This window comes from Sus scrofa, chromosome 15, assembly GCF_000003025.6.
Source record: "Sus scrofa isolate TJ Tabasco breed Duroc chromosome 15, Sscrofa11.1, whole genome shotgun sequence".
Taxonomy (NCBI): domain Eukaryota; kingdom Metazoa; phylum Chordata; class Mammalia; order Artiodactyla; family Suidae; genus Sus; species Sus scrofa.
The window spans coordinates 33,997,666-34,014,236 of record NC_010457.5 but is presented as its reverse complement, the minus strand read 5'-3'; the positions used below and the strand labels follow the sequence as shown (position 1 = coordinate 34,014,236).

The window sequence follows — 16,571 nt, the reverse complement described above, 5'->3', positions numbered from 1 at the left end:
ATGCTTGAGTCCAGGGAAAGAAGAGTTCCAGGCAGAGGGGGAATGCTTGTGAAGTGTGGGGGAAGTGTTCTGTGCAGAGAATAAGACACAGCTCACTTGTCTGGGAGTGTATAGTAAGAGAGGACCAGATTTCAAGATAAGGTAAGATTTTATTCACTCATTTTTACTGTCTTCACTGTTAATCCAAGCGGAGAAATTTGATTTTCATCTTAAGCCTCCTGGGTATTTTAAACGGGGTATTTTAAAAAGTCACACTATCTCACCTATAGGCTTCTTAGAAGATGACTCTGGCTTCCTGTGCGGAGAAAGTATTATAAAGAGGATGTAGAAAGAGGACTTAATGACTATTCAGAGAGTCAAGGATTGTAAAGATTTGGAGCAATGTGGAGTTCAAGAAAGCAGACATATCTGGATGCATTTTGCAGATAAAATGGATAGGAATCAATGGAGTGAATGTGAGGAATTAGAAAAGTCAGAGAAAATTCTAGATTTTGGACTTCAGCAGCTGAATTGCTAATAGTGACACTTACTGATCTGGAGAAGAAATTGTGTAGGATTGAAGATGGCTTGAAATTAAGAGTTTGTTTTGAGATCCTAATGTTGAAATTCCTGTTAGACAAGTAGGAAGAGATGTCACATGAACTTACGGGAGTTGTTAGCATTTAAGTGACATTTAAAATTATTAAGCTGTGCAGCTCCACTGCAGACAATGTGTAAGTTAAAAGGGAAAAGGACCCCAGAGGTCGCTGGGAGTTCAGTAACATTTCAATACTGAGCCACCAAGCCAGAGGTCTTAAAGGAGATGGAGAAGGAAAAAGGAAAGCCAGTCCAAAAAAGTTCAATAAGCAGAGTGTTTGCCCCTGGAATGTTGCTCTGATATCCATCCTGTCGTGTTCTGTCATACAGAAGCAGAGGTGTGATCCTTGAGCGTGAGGACTAGAAGGGGTGTCTTGGAGCTTCAGGGCTTAGTCTCGCCTGGCTGGTGGGAAGCAGAGCCAGACCTGGGTGCACTAAGGAGAGAATATGGAGGATAAAGAGCAGAGCCAAAAACAGCCCATTCAGTATGTTTCGATTTGAAGGAGAACAAAGGGAGGTCGTCTCAGGAAGAAAGAAGATGCAGTGGTAAGGTGTGGTTGGATGGGTGGTAGTAATTGTGCTGGAGCACCTCGGGCTTTGCCAGGACTTTAAAATGGAGAAACACTCATCCAGAAACACTCTTGGACCTAGCTAGAAACCCCTAGCTAAAGGCACCCCTGACTGGTCAAGTTGACATGTGAAATTAGGTCACAGAGCTGATCCTCTGCCAATCTTCACTGCCCATCTTCCTTCACAAAGCCTGGTTTATATAGAGAGCTGTTCATTGAGTCCACCTCATCTGACACTCAGACCTCCCAACCACGAGGCTTCCTGCTGGCCATTCAGCTTGAAACCTGCACAGACATGGGGTAAAGCACCTCTAGAAGCCAGCGGTCCACCTTCGAGATCCCTGCTGTCAAATTCCTCCCCATGCTTAGCTCAGCTCACCCTCAGCACCTCACGCTTGGCCTGCTTCCAGCCGACTGAGTGGCTTGGGAACGTGGCAAATCCCTGTGCAAGGCATCTGTCCTTCTGGTATTGAAAACCGCTCTCTTACCTTCTGGAGGTAACTTTTCTTCACTTTTGTATATTATGTCCTAACAATACAAATTCTTGCAAGACTCCACTAGACTCTGTTCTTTTCCAATGTGTGGGCTTTGCTCTTACTGTTTTCCTCAGAGCATGCGAAGTCCATTGCAAAATTCAGACACCAGGAAGGGACCAACCAATGTACATATAATGGTTTGTCCCCCCCCCATAATTTCTACACAAAACTGATGCCCCAAACATAGAGGATGTATAGATCTTGAAAATATTTGTAAGCAATAGATGCATTAATCTCTGGAAAGATTTAACATTCAGGGTTTATAAAGGCAATATAAAATTTTTAAACTCTATAAATCTCATACTGTGGAAATTAAAAGTAAATCTTGAAAATGTGTTCTGCAAGGAGTCTTATCTGGTATAAATTAAATCAGTTCCCATCCAGGCTGGGTTCCGCTGCCAGTTGGATTTGCATCCTGCAGTGTCCAGAGTGTAGCCCAATCCTTGCACTGGGGGACTCTCGACCCTGGGAACTGAGGATCATGCACAGTGACATATATGGTGGCACACATGGATGCTTTGCTGACACGTGTTCAGTTCTTAGCTATACTTTTGTGTATAATGTAAGAGAATTGATTAATCAAAGATATATATTTTTTTCTGTGTCAAACAACATTTTGAGAATAATAAAAATATATTAGGCTTGGAAAGAAATATATATATTAAAAAAACTTATCCTATAATAGAAAGATGGCCCTGAAAGAAATATGAGCAGCCACTGGAGCTGCTGTGGGTTTTATGCTTTAGGACATACCTTTCTTGGCATGGAGTGAAAATCGTGCTAGCTAATACTTAATTCTGACTCACCTTTGAAGTAATTTGCAGATTATGAAGAACGTATCCATGTGGCTCTGCACACACTTCAGACGAGCATGCAGGTGAATCTAGTGACTAATATTTATAGCTGTGTATGGATGTAGCTGAGAACACTAGTGGTCTACACCATCATGTATTACAGATACAGGAGAAAACTTTTGACAGAGCAGAAGTTTCTTCTGGGAATAAAGAGTGGAAAAAATCTCATAGTTCATGGTTTTAAAGGGTATAATCAATGCAAGGGAAATTAGAACATTAGAAAAATAGTTTTGTTCCATTGAGTATACTTTTGCAGGTCAAATGTTGTGTTTTTTATAAACACAGAGAAAGTTCATTCTACTGCCTATGGAATCCTGTTAACAAATTGTGTACAGAACCTTAGCGGGAATATTGCACTAAATTGCTAACGTGGGCAAGTCAGTGAAAGAGAATGTGGCCTAATTAATTCATTAAGATACCTTTGACACTACTAAAATATGCAGAATTGACGCCAACAATAAAATATCATCTCTGGACTATTCATTTTTTTTTTTTTTTTTTTTAGTATGAGAAGGTAATATCCTTACTGGAAAGTTGTGGTGAGATCATCTGTCTTCTACAGTTTTAGTGGAAGTATAGATTGATAATACATTTTAGAAGGCATTTTGATAAAGTCTCATAAAACTGTAAAATGTTATAGTTTATAACTTGACATTTCTGTTTTTAGCAGTTTATCCTCTAGAAATATTTTCTCAGGTCTAAAAAAAGACATACTCAAGAAGGTAGCATGTTAGTGACATGTTAGAGATAACTCATCAATTACTGAATAATGATGAATAACACATCATTACTGTATATTTTTATGAAAAACTTGTATACTATGCTTCAGTTTTTACTTTGACTCTTTACAAAACTTTGGGACTAACTGCTCTCTACCCATGCTGTTGGCAAATATCATGGCAACATCTCTGGGCTAGTCCACCACTGCCCTGAACAACACTACTCACAAAGATCTTATCCACCTTAGATCTGGCCCTTCTTTTTGTTATTGAAAGATTGTATTTCAGATTTGCTCTCCCAGATATACTCTTCCTCTGTGTTCTTTTGTTATTACTGCTAATTTTCTGACATGTCACTTTGCCATCTAGATTTTGTTTTTCAAAGATAAATGTGGTATAGGCTGTCAGCACCCCAACCTACAGATAAATTCTCTTCAAGTGCACCTGGAAGACTGAGTTATATCACACAATATATTTAAATAAATTTAAAGGATTTAAATCATGCAAATTATGTTTTCTGATTATAGCAGAATTGAATTAGATATCCAATAATGTGTAAATTACCCCAGATTTTGAAATTAGACAATAAACTCCTCAATAATACCTGGATCAAAAGAAATCACAAGATACATAAGAATATATATTGAATTTAACAGAAATGAGCAACAATACAAAATTTGGGGGATGCATTTAAAGCAGTGCTCTGAAGTAAATGTATAGGCTTAAATTGTTTTAATGAGAAAAGTTCTCACATTGAAGCCAAGCATCTCCAGGAGAAACTAGGGACATATTAGCACATTACATCAAAACCTGGCAGAAGAAAGTAAGTGATAAAGATAATATCAGAAATCAATGAAAATGAAAATGGACCACAACCAGAAGAAATCAACATGCCTGAGACTGGTCTTCTAGAAAGAGCAATAAAAATAATAAACTTCTAACCAGAATGATCAAGAATGATTAAGAATGAATGAGAGAAGATACAGATTACCAATAATAAGAATGAAAGATATTAATGATTCTACAGATGTTAAAAAGATTTAAAAAAATGTTATGCAGGGGATTCAGTAAATAGGTAAAATGGAAAAATAATCCTGAAAAACTGCCCAAATCATCAAGAAAAAAAGATGACCTGAATAACTGTCTATCAAAGACATAAATTTTGTAGTTAAATTTTTTTTTCAGAAAAGGAATGCCAGGCACAGAGAGTACAACTATTGAATTCTACTTAACATTGAGGAATGGAATAACAATAATACCAACACTGCACAGATTCTTCCAGAAAACAGAAGAGAAGGGGGAAGATGTCTAAACTCAGTTTAAGACCCTTGCCTAATCTGTATTGAAATGTGAAAAGAGACACTTCAAGAAAACTCTACACCGGTTATCTTCATAAACATAGGTATAGATTTGGAATGTGGGTTAAGAGGCAGGAGTGATAGAATTTTAGCTTTCCTTAGATCCATGGCTCTGAAATTAGTTTAGAAGTAAGTCCCCCACCCCCTTTCCACTGACACTTAACAGCAACCACAGTATGAGAGTAGACATAGACTAACATAAACGTAAAAGAGCTATGTGTGTCTTTAAAGTATGCATCTCTATCTGCCCTTTATTAACTCCATTATCTGGAAGGTGGAGTGAGTTAGCTGATGGGAGCTTTTGGTAAGAATCACTGAGCAGGTGGAGCTTTGCTTCAGCCTTCCTTTGTGGGGAACCATCTTGTGCACAGATAAAAGCTCATGCTCTTGTGTGCAACCCCAGTCTGTAAACTGTAGAGAGTCCACAGCTTTTGAAGAGGCTCATCCTGGTGCAGCACCTCTGGAAGTGGTGATAAACCTGCAGACTTTCAGAATTTAGTATTAGCACAGCCACCTTTCTAACAGAAGTTACTAAGCGAAAATTAGTAATGGGTTGCCATGGGCACTTGTGTATCTGTATTCCACTCTACAGCATGTTCTGTCAAATGTTCCTGAAGAGTAGTCGGGCTTTTTGGGATCCCTGGAGACCTGGGGAGATACTGAGAGCTGGAATGAGTTGGGACTAAGGAAGCTAATGGAAGAGTCAAGTGGATGCAGTTTTTATGGGAAATTCTGGCCAGCATGAATCAAAGGATCTGGATGTCAGAATCTTGGGAGGAAGTGCTGATGCTAAGAAGGGCAAAGAAGGAAGCATGGCTGAAGCTTGGGAAGAATGGAGGACTCAGAATTGGAGGTTAATAAACACAAGAGATCCAGGTCTCAGAATAGAGATCTCTCACAGAACAGAGTAAAATAATGCCAGTAGGTGAGTGGAGTTTTATGTTAGTGCTAAAATGGAATTATCTCCTTGGGACCTTGGCATTAACCTTTCAGATAGAAATACACAGTTATTGTTCACAGCATTGCTTTCATCCTTATTTTTCACAGCTTTGGGACTTCTTTCTTAGTACTCGGGGAAATGAAGTTAAACAATTTTTCTTTTCTTTGTGCTTTTATCTTAGTTTGGAAACTGGTTGTGTGTTTATGGCTTAGACTTTCAATCTGTCATTTCTCTTGTAAAATTTGTAGCGTGACACTGATGCCAAGTGTCAAATCCAGCCATCTCTAAAATGCCACTGTTCACACAAGCAGTCTTTAACACAGGAGCCATAAAGGCTTTATTGCTCTGGTGAATTAAAAAATATCCTAGAGTCTTGGTAGGGCTTTTGACATCCTGCCATCAATTTCTAGTGAAAGCCAAAGCAACTGGGGTATATCTGAAGAGTGGCACTTTTAAAAGTCTTTTCCTTACCCTGCTCCATTTTGATAGGCAATGCCAGTGTTCTCTGCACTGTCCTTTTCCTGATCTTAATGGAAAAGCTTTCAGTTTTTCGTTGTGAAATATGATACCAGCTATAGGCTTTTCCCATGGCCTTTGTTATGTGGAGGTAATTACCCTCTATTCCTACTTTCTTGAGAGTATTTATATATATATATATTTTAACATGAAAGGATGTTGGATTTTCTCAAATGCTGCCTCTGCGTCTATTGAAATAATCATATGACTTTCATCTTCCATTCTGTTAATGTCTTATCACTTTTTTGTTTTATTTAATGTATTAGAGTATAGTTGATTTACAATGTGTTAATTTCTACTACACAGCAGAGTGATTCAGTACACATACATATATCATCTATATGTGTATACATAGATGTAAGTCATCTTTAATATATATATATATATACATACACCCATTCTTTTAAAATTTGATTTTCGTGTGTTGAAACATCCTTGAGTCTCAGGGGTAAAACCCACTAGTTCATGGTGTAGCATCCTTTAAATGTGCTGTTGAATTCAGTTTGCTAGTGTTGTGTTGAAGACTTGCCTCAAGGTTCATAAGGGAGTCTGCTGTAAGTTTCTTTTCTTATGGTATCTGTGTGGCTTTGGTGTCAGGAGAGGGATTGCCTCATAAAATGAGTTTGAAAGTGTTTTATTCAATTTTTTGAAGTAGTTGTGGGGATAATTCGTCTCTAGACCCATGGAGGAATTCATCTAGATGTTCCCAAAGGTTAGGTTCTTGACTCATTGAAGAAAGAATTAGAAATGAGACAGAAAATTGAAAAAAAAAAAGTTTATTTAAGTGAGAAATATACCTCTTAAGGGGAGGTGGGCTTAGGGGTGAGCAGCTGCCCTTTGATTTTTGGCACACTGATTTTATGGGTCATCTAATTGTAAGGGCAGGATATTCACTGGGAAGGTGGGGTTTGGGGGGTCATATTCTTTAATTTTCATCCCAGCTTCAGCTTCCAGAAGGGAGGAGGGATTTTTGTCCTTATTTAGTTTTATCTAAAGTGTCATGGCACCAGTGTATGATGGGTACTTCTTATCTGCATAGCTAATTTTATTTTAATGAGGGCATAAGGTTACATCTGGACCTTGGAGGTTCATGCTCTTTTCCACCTTGCGTTGTCTGTCCCCAGATCACTTATCATCCCAAAAGGTGTGGTTTCCCATCAGCCTGGAGGTTCTGGCTTTTCTTTATCCACACATGGACCCTGCTGTTTGCATGATGTGTAGTTCCCTGCCATTTGGCCCCAGGAACCCCTTCTCTGCTCATTCTTAACTATCTGCCTGCTATAACATAGATAAATGGGAAAATATTAAATATGTTTTCTGATTTCTGGGAAATTTTGGATATCCTAAGCAAGTTTCCAGGACTGCTTTATAAATAGCTTGCCAAATGCGAGATCTGGCTTCAAGCATCATACAGACTTGGTCATGAGCAAATCATTAATAATTCAGGATGGAAATGTTTGGGATTAAAAGTAAAACTTTCTGGAAACTGAGTATTTGAAAAGCATCTGCAATTATTTGAAAGTGGCCTAACATCCTGCAGTGAGTACTAAGCTGTGCTGACCAGAGGCAGTGAGTGTGAGGAGCATCTGAGAGATGCCAGCTGCCTGCCAGCTGCACAGTGCAAAGGAGCCAGGGTGCAGAGTCCTAGCGTCAGTGTATGCTTTCATCAGACTCAATGCCAAAGGACACTCCTAATCTCTAAGCCAGCAGAGTAAGAGTAAACTGAAATTGTCGACAGGATGCTCAATGCATGAACACATCAGAATGTGTTGGATATATGAGCAGAATCCAGAGGATGGTATGGTGTAGACCCTCAGAAATGACAACAGAAACATACACTGCAGTGTTTACTTCATTTGTTGTCCCAGTAATTGTCTCTAGAAACAGTTGTTCAGTGTGACTCCGTTATTACTCAGTTTGAACTGCAATGTATATAAACATAACTTATATTAATTATAGCTTTTCACCATTTTTCCAGAGCACATTCTCCTAAAAGAGTGGTTCTAAAATTTCCAAGACAGAAAAATAATGCAATGATAGTGGGCTGTAAATGATGCCAAATTTTTTAAATTGTGATCCATAAAATACTTCAAAAAGAATTGAGCTATAACAGATTAAATGGCTTACCTGCAGTGAAAAGAAAAAAGAAGTATTACTTCTTATTTGTCTAAAGTACTATATTTGAGTCAAAACTTTTGCTTTAAAGCTGCATTCACTCTTTATTCTCTTGGAACTCTTCTGAATACCTGTAGTAAATAGGCATAAAGAAAGCATACTTTTTCCCTGAATTCACAGCCATATATCCTTATGTCTAATTTTAGTCAGAATTTTTATAAACTAATATTTGGTTATTTTGTAAAAAATTATTTTAAAATGTCTGATACATTTATGCTTTTATTTTTTCTGCCTAAATAATGAACAAAAAGTCATCTTGCTATACTGACTATAATAAAATAAAAGTCCGATACTAATTTCTGTGACAAAATATCAGCAAACTGAAGGACAATTTTTTAATTGTTAGTTCTTAGGTGCCAAAAGATACATGCTTAGTGCTCAGCATAAATTATTTCATTTAATCCATTAATATTAAAATTTATGAACTATTAATATTATAACAGTCCTTTGAAGTAGATCTTATTAATTCTACCAGTGAACTGCAGAAAATAGCAAACATTTTTAGTCTTTTAAGTTGAAAAACAGAATCTTGAAACTCTCAGGTGAAACAATGGTCTTTTGTGTGTGTGTGTGTGTGTGTGTGTGTGTGTGTGTTTTGTCTTTTTAGGGCCACACCCGCAGCATATGGAAGTTTCCAGGCAGGGATCTAATCAGAGCTGTTGCTGCTGACCTATACCACAGCCACAGCAATTCCAGATCCAAGCTGCATCCGCGACCCACACCACAGCTCACGGCAATGCTGGATCCCCAACCCACTGAGCGAGGCCAGGGATCGAACCTGCAATCCTGTAGTTACTAGTCGGATTCGTCTCCACTGCCCATGACAGGAACTCCCACAATGGTCTTTAATAGTGTTCAATTTGCACTGCCTAAAAGTCAAAGTTTAACACCAACCATAAGAATACCATAAGGAATGAAGAGCTGTGTGGATATTGAAACCATTATGCTAGGAGTTCCTGTCATGGCTCAGTGGAAATGAATCCAACTAGTATCCATGAGGATGCAGGACTCACTCAGCGGATTAAGAATCCAGCATTGCTGTGAGCTGGGTATAGGTTGAAAACACAGCTCACATCTGGCATTGCTGTGACTGTGGTGTAGGCTAGCAGCTGCAGCTCCGATTCCAATTTGACCCCTAGCTTGGGAACTTCCATACAAGTGCGGCCCTAAATAGCAAAAAAAAAGCTAAACATTGTGAAAAATTTTTATCTTGTTTATTACATGGCATCTTCTCTCAGACATAAACAAATTCTGTAGAAAAAGGTATGTATATTTATGGAAAAAGGTTATATTTTGCATACTTATATGGCTTATAAAATTATATATGCTGGGATCCAAAAGTATGGTTGTCCAGTATTGCTTTATTTTTTTTTAAGTTTTATTAAAGTTCATTTTTCAGTGTGTTTTTCTGTAACCTTTAGGCACTGAACTTGAGCTATTTTTAAATTTAAAGCAAAGTTTCAAATCAGTAATCTGAGAAAAGTGAAATAAATATACTATCATCTCCAAGTTCCTGGATACTTTGTGATGTTTAGGTTACATTTTTGTTTATTTTTACCACATTTACATTGGCATTGTTTGGAAGAATACATGGAGAAACAGGTATTTGGTTATGAGTTTTCAAGTGCCCTTTTTCTGAGTACTTTAAATGTATGTGAAAGAAGGGTTTGCTTAGCATCCCCCACAGAGAACACCAAGAAAGAGTTCACATTCTTCTGTCTATTCCAGGGCAAGGGAGGAGTATGGGGACAGTGCCTGCAGACCTTGTATGTGGAGGCTGTAAATAATGAATTACAGGTACGGACTGGTGGTCAAAATTAAAATGTAAAAGTGGAGGAAGTCAGAGAGAACAGGTGAATCACGTGGAGCAGGAGAAAGACACTCAAACTGTACTTCCCATGTGGTCAGATTGGTCAGCGCAGAGAGGCTGAGGTGCAGTGTAGATACTGGAAAGCTTGGCTGCTAGTCTGTATGCAGAATGTTTTGCTAGTTCGCATTCCCATGTGCATCCTTCCCATGTACATTTGGGGGTCATAGCAGCCTCTGTGTACTTGCCTTTCCTGGGGAAATGGGGTCTGGAGGACATGTCCTGGGGGATGGAGCTAGGACTCAGGGGTGATTCTCTTGCAACAGTGCTTGTCTGGAAGCACTGAGTTCATCAACAGGGGTAACATTTCTTTAGGGTAATAACCCCTCCTATGTGGTTCCACCCCACGTTCTAGTCTGTAATTTTTTTCTTTAATGTAAGTTTCTCATATGATTCAGTGAGAGGTACTTACATGCTGCTCTGACTTTTCTGTCTCCTCCAGCAAGGGGACCCTGAGCTTCTTCGGGAGGTGACTCATGTACAGGGGGACAGCTGCACCTGTTCTGCATGCATGTCCAGCACGGTTAGTCTTTCATTTGAAAGAACAGAAGAGATAGAGAGAGGCACAAAGAGAGACAGGGAGATGGACAGAGATACAGAGAGAGAGGTGGAGGGACCAGAGATGCAGAGACAAAGACAGGGACAGAGTCAGGGACAGAGACAGGGAGGGACAGAGACAGAGTCAGGGACAGAGGTAGAGTCAGGGACAGGGCCTGTGCAGCGAGCCTTCCTAAACACCCAGGTGCCCCCTTTCCCTGCACTTGGGAACATCCTTCTTCTTTCAGGTTTCATGTAGTTTAAATCCCAAAGGGAAAAACAAACTTAAAAATAGCATCTGGTATATGTGTATATATACATACATTAGTAAAGGTATAAGGCGCCTTTTTTTGTTTTGTTCAGAAAACAGTTGTGTACATGCAACTGAAGGTGGTTTTGATCTGCGGTTCCCCCACAGGACTGGGCGCCCTGGACAAAGTCAAGCCGTGTCAACACAAGGAGTGTCAGGGTCTGCACACGTGGCCCTTCTTTCTTTGAACAGTGGAGGAGGCCCAGGGGAAAGGGCTTGAGGAGCACACCCACTTCCCCTTTGCCTTCAGCGCTCAGTTGTCACAGACTGGCCAGTAAGCCACTTGTGGCTGCTACGAAATCGTCCACATCTCCCCGTTTCCTGGCAGCCTGCAGTCCCTGCTCTTAGGAAAGGGGGGCAGTAGGTTAGCTGCTTCTTGCAGAGCTTGTCCCTGCTTGGAATTCCATGCATGTGAAGTCGTGAATGGTAGCAGCTCTCTGATGGCCCCCTAACAGCTAAGTTTTTGTAGACCGTTCAGCTTTACCTGTTTGCTTGTTTGTTTGTTTGGGGAGTGATGTTCTGGAACATTTTGCCTCCTGAATGCAAGTGCAAGTCTGGGTTGTTTTTGAATTGGTAGCATGTTTTGAGCTTTGTCAGCCACCCTCTCTCCAATCCATGGTGACCCTGACCTCAGCTTCCAGCTCCGGCCCCAGGAGTCTGAGGGAAGATGCCTCAGCTCTTCAACATGCTCACAGCCATTTCCAGGGTCCACGTCCTTAGTACTAGGGACCCTCCGCTGTAGGCTTGCTTCTCTGGAGCTCCATCTTGTCCTTGAGGTTGGTACATAAAACTGCATTACCTTCCTTTATCCCAGGCAGATTTCTTAGACATAGTTGGTCCAATCCTTCTGTCCTTTTCAGTGAAGGATTTTGCCTAAGTTACTCAGCCCAGCATGACTGGAAACAGATCACTTCCTTTAGTTTTTAATATAAATGTTTCTGTTGTATGGGGTCCTGATACATATATAGATAAATTTAGGTATCAGTAGCTAAGTATGGTGTTGAGATTTCCGGTGTAAAATTGCTTTTTTAGCAGTAGGCGGGGATATAAACAATTTTCCATTTGCTTTTTCTTTTCTTGTCAGAAGTCATAATTTGCAAAATTTAAGATATATTCAGAAGTTATCAACAATGAAAAAAAGAGATGCTGGTAAGGAAGAAAAAGCAAAAATAAAATTTTAAGGTGTCTTTTTTTCTAAATATTTTTTTCAGCAGTTCAGACATGAGGGCAATGTACTGTCAGTATTGTTTATTGATACCCTAAGTAGATACAACTACTGGAGATCACAGGGGCCTTTCTTCACTTTTCTAGGCTAACTGTAATGAAAGATCAATTCACACATTTATAATTAATATTTACGTACAATACACATAGTATTGGGCTAAATGACATATGTAAAGCCTCTGGATAGTTGCAGTGGTATTGAGTATTTGAACACCAAATGGAAACTTTGGATATTTTTTCAAATCAATGACTAAAGTGACAGTAAAGATGCATGGTTAAGGAACAGGCCTGGCATGGCAGAAACAACCTATGAGTGGCACCCAGATGCTCACACTAAACTTTGAAAAAGTTATCTTACATATTTGTGTTTATAGTTATGATGGTATAACCCTCAACCGATAAAAGATGAATTTCTGCTGCCGAGGAAGAAATAAACCTTCCTCGTGGCTAACAGATTGTGTGTCAACTGTGAAACGAATATTGAATTTATATTTTATCCTTTATTCTCTAAGTGTAAAATCCTTATGTTTTAACTACATTTAAATTTTAAAGGTACTTAAAAACTTTATGGTGACACTTTACATACTTCATAGGTAGCAAGGAAAGTAAAACTTTGAAGGCCAAAATACTGACATACTCAAATAAGAAATGATAAAGAAAAAAGTGTCTGTTTGGAGTTCCCATCATGGCTCAGTGGTAACGAACTCGACTAGTATCTATGAGGATGCAGATTCAATCCCTGACCTCGAACTTTAGGTTAAAGATCTGGCGTTACTGTGAGCTGCGATGTAGTCTGGCAGCTGCAGCTCTGATTTCACCCCTAGCCTGAGAACTTCCATATGCTGTGGGCGTGGCCCTAAAAAACAAAACAAAAAAGAAAGAAGGAAGGAAGGAAGGAAAAGAAAGAAAGAAAGAAAGAAAGAAAGAAAGAAAGAAAGAAAGAAAGAAAGAAAGAAAGAAAGAAAGAGAGAGAGAGAAAGGAAGAAAGAAAGAAGTGTCTGGATTTTAAAATCAACAGCCACAAAACCTAGGGAGAGAAAAGTTAGCCTTCATTCTTCTCTACTCTGCAAAATGTATTTTTAACCCCAAGAAAGCTTCTATTTTAATAGAGATTCCTTTGAAATACATAAGCTGAGCAGACTTTATGAACCTCAAAATCTGTCTTTATTTGCGCCGCATAGTGCAAGTAACAAGGAGTATGAAATATTACACATTATTCAGGGCTCTGTGGCAACCAGACCAACTAAAGCTGTTGAGGATTCATTTGAATGGGGTTGAAGTGCAGGCTTAAAGCAGGGGCTTTAGGGAGCCCAGCATGCTGAGGGAAAGACAGTTGTAGTTTCAGTTCCAACTGGAAATGCCTCCAGGAGAAGTCTTAATCCCTTCAGCAGGTGGAAGGAGCCTAAACCCATGGAAAACACACCTAAAAAACAGCACTGGATCCAAAACCTGCAAGAGAATTCCCTGCTAAATTATTAATTCCCCTGCAGGGTGGAAGAGGTCTGATAACAACACTAATCCCAAATTCTCCTCTCTGAGGGAGGCCAGCCTAAAAAACAAAGCAAAAAAGCAGCCCTTCCATTACCACTGAAGCCGCCTCCTGGCTGCTGTGTCTCTGTTCTGCATTTCTCTGCTCTATTTTCCCATTGCTGGGGACCATAGATGGATGCTATTCCTTGTCTTCTGGTCTAAGATTGATGCATTGCAAAGATCCTGTCCCCAGGAGCCATGGGAAATGGAGGGCCCTCCTCTCATGATTTGCATGTTATGCAAAGAAGAGTTCAGAATGCCCCGTAAAAATGTGGCAGCTATCATAGGGCTCAGGTTTATGCTCCCAGATAGAGAATGGAAGATGCTTTCAGCAAAAGGCATTTCTGAAGCTATTTTAGGGAAGAGTGAAAAACCAAAGTTTGGAGTCTATTAAGTTCTCTCTGTGGAAGGCAAGCCACCATTTGGAGTACAGGAGCGACTCTTCTTCTGTGGGGCCTTCCTGAGCTCATTAAAAAAACAATGCATATTCATCACTGCTCACTTTACGGTTCAAATTAGGCAACACAGAAGGTGCATCTGGAAGAGCAGCCTGCGGCTGAAAAGCTCTACCCTTACTAAATGAATACCAGCTCTATTTTGTCCTCATCTCTAAGTATTAAATATTTGAAAGAAAAATTTCCAAGCATTAAATATGTCTCTTTTCATTATTTGATTACAATCAGAATTCAGTAGGATTGGAATATAAAATTACCTTCCTCTGGAAGCAGATTGTTAAAGGAGGCTCCTAGATTTTATTAGATTTTTCTCAAAACAGTTATAAATATATCACAAAATGTGATTTTGTACATAGTACAACTGCATATGAATAGCATATTTGATCCAATAATATTTATTTAGGATCTACTGTTCCACTTTTCTTATCTGGTAATTTGGAAAACAGATACACAGCTATGTACTACTGAGCTTGAACAAGTGGGCAAAAACCTCCTCATGGGAGCATATGGGAGTGAATAATTGATTTTGACTGGGGAAAAATGTGGATTAATGGAAGCTTTATGTGAGAGGTAGTATTTGAACTTGACCTTGAGGGTGGCTCAGGTGATTCAGTAGGTTTCTGACACACAGAAGAATTATCTCAGGTATTTCTCATGCTGCAGTTTCATAGGTTGACTGCATAATCAATTTTTTTACATTGATTTCCTAAATCAAGATTGTATTTAGTAAAATGCAGATGTCATGGTTTGTCTTTGGTAAATATGGCCCAGAGGAAAAGAGGAAGACAGCTGCTGAAAATAAGAGCTGGGGGAAGATGAGGAGAGCATGCTCATGAGGTTTCAGAGAACTGTTCATGGCTTTATGAGAGCACATGCAGTGATCATATATGTGTTTTAGGAAAACTGGTTTGAAAAGAAGGATACTATGACACAGTTAAGTTCTGAAGGCCTGGAGAAAAAGCCATCCCAGGGCTGCTGGGCTTCCCTAGGTCTTGTGGCCTCGAATGGGGGTATGGGCGCAGTAATGTAAGGCTGGAGTGGATTGGAGGTGGGGGGTGTTTCTCCAGGATGTGGTGATGCTGGGCAGGAAGGGGCTCTAAGGAGCCTTTGGTGGCAGATGTAGGAAGTATGAAAGTGGCAGCCTGGAGTGTCAGGCAGTAGTGTACAGAAATGGAAACTGAGAGGACACCAGTGCTAGAGTAAAGAAATAATGCTTGTTTTGTTTGTTTATTTTTGTATCTTATTAATGCCAGAAAGATGTTACCAGAATCTGGATTCTTATTCACACAGTAGAAGAAAGAACTCCATGGACACACAGGCAGCAAGCAAGCAAAATCTTTATTACAGGAAAGCAAAGAGCTTCCAGGACAGGCTGGGAGAGGGGAGAAGAGTCTCCTTCTCTATTGTCAAATAGGGGTTTGTATCCTTTAAAGATAGGGGGGTTGGAACATGGGATCCAGAAAGTTGTGGTTTTCTCATATTGGCCTTGTCCAGTTTCCTCTATCAGTCCTTGTCCAATAGGGATTTTAGGTGTGGAAATGTCCCATAAGTTTTATAGCTTCTCTGTCCTTCTTTCCCGTTAGACTGACTCACCCTTCCCCTCATTACTTTTTCTCTCAGGTGAGGAGTGGGTTAGAGATGAAGGTTCATGTGGGGGAAGGCACACTTGCTATAATAAACAAGGCCTGTGGGGCCAACTTCTCTCCTAAAAACAACAAAATCACAACCAAATGCTGAGCAATCTTTAACCAAATGGAATGGAAACTTTCAAAAAGATATCCTGCTCCAGAAGACAGAAAGCCTACAGCAAGCCCCTGTACCAACTTCAGCCACAAGGGGGCAGACACTAGAAGTAAGAGAGGCTATGACTCTATTATATGTAAAAAGGTCACGACACCAAAAACCTATAAAAATGAAAGATAGAGACCTATAACTCAGATAAGGGAGAAAGAAAAAAAACAGAAAAACAGCTAAGTGATTGGGAGATTCTCAGCCTCCAGGAAAAAGACTTTAGACTGTTGATGCCGAAGATGATGCAAGACATTGGAAATAAACTAGAGGCAAAGATGGACAACTTACAGGAAACACTGAGCAAAGAAACACAAGATATAAAACTTAAACAAGAAGAGATGCAAAATACAATAACTGAAATAAAAAACTCACTAGAAGCAGCCAACAGCAGAATACAGAAGGCAGAAAAACGAATAAGCGAGGTGGAAGACCGATTTTGGAAATCACAGATGCGAAACAGAAAAGAGAAAAAAGATTGAAAACAAATGAAGAGAGTCTCAGAGGACTCTGGACAATGTTAAATGCACCAGCACCTGTATTATAGGGGTGCCAGAAGGAGAATAGAGAGAGAAAGGGACATAAAAAATATTTGAAGATATAATAGCCAAAAACTT

General features: G+C 39.5%; 1 long non-coding RNA gene across 3 annotated transcripts in view; it reads left to right on the top strand.

Annotated features, from left to right (window-relative positions):
* LOC110257104 overlaps positions 1-16,571 on the top strand; it is an 85,837-nt gene that overhangs the window by 11,086 nt on the left and 58,180 nt on the right. The window contains exon 3 of one of the 3 annotated variants that reach the window (XR_002339329.1): positions 9,972-10,199. The exons of the other annotated variants lie outside the window; for them this stretch is intronic. This is a non-coding gene — a long non-coding RNA (uncharacterized LOC110257104). Of the gene's footprint in view, positions 1-9,971; positions 10,200-16,571 lie in introns of those variants that run through there. 3 annotated transcript variants of the gene reach the window in all.